This window comes from Cynara cardunculus (genome assembly GCF_001531365.2).
Source record: "Cynara cardunculus var. scolymus isolate 2C chromosome LG 8, CcrdV1, whole genome shotgun sequence".
Lineage (NCBI taxonomy): Eukaryota > Viridiplantae > Streptophyta > Magnoliopsida > Asterales > Asteraceae > Cynara > Cynara cardunculus.
This window is the reverse complement of record NC_037535.1, coordinates 17442345-17442764: the sequence shown is the minus strand read 5'-3', so window position 1 is coordinate 17442764 and position 420 is coordinate 17442345.

The window sequence follows — 420 nt, the reverse complement described above, 5'->3', positions numbered from 1 at the left end:
CAAACATATAATGGTTAAAGTCCAACCAACCTGTGATTTATAGTTCAAAGCCTTCAGCAATGTCTAATTATAGTTACAAACTGGATGACTCATATGCTTATTGATCCATTGCATTTCAGTCTAACATAAGTCATAATCTTTAAAGTGACCAACTATAATCATACATATAAATTACATCGTTTACATGGCCTCATAAAACTATTTTAACACAATAATACCAAATGGGTCAAATCCCTTTTTATTTCCAATAGAGCATTTCTTACCCAAAACACATCCCTTACATCTTCATTTTCCAAAGCATACATGAAGTGCTTTTAATATGTATAAACATAAAATATGAAATTCAAGGGTTATAGTAACATTTATGTTCATAAAACCAACTTCCAATACTTTTCCTAGCAAAAATGGTGAAAACCCCAA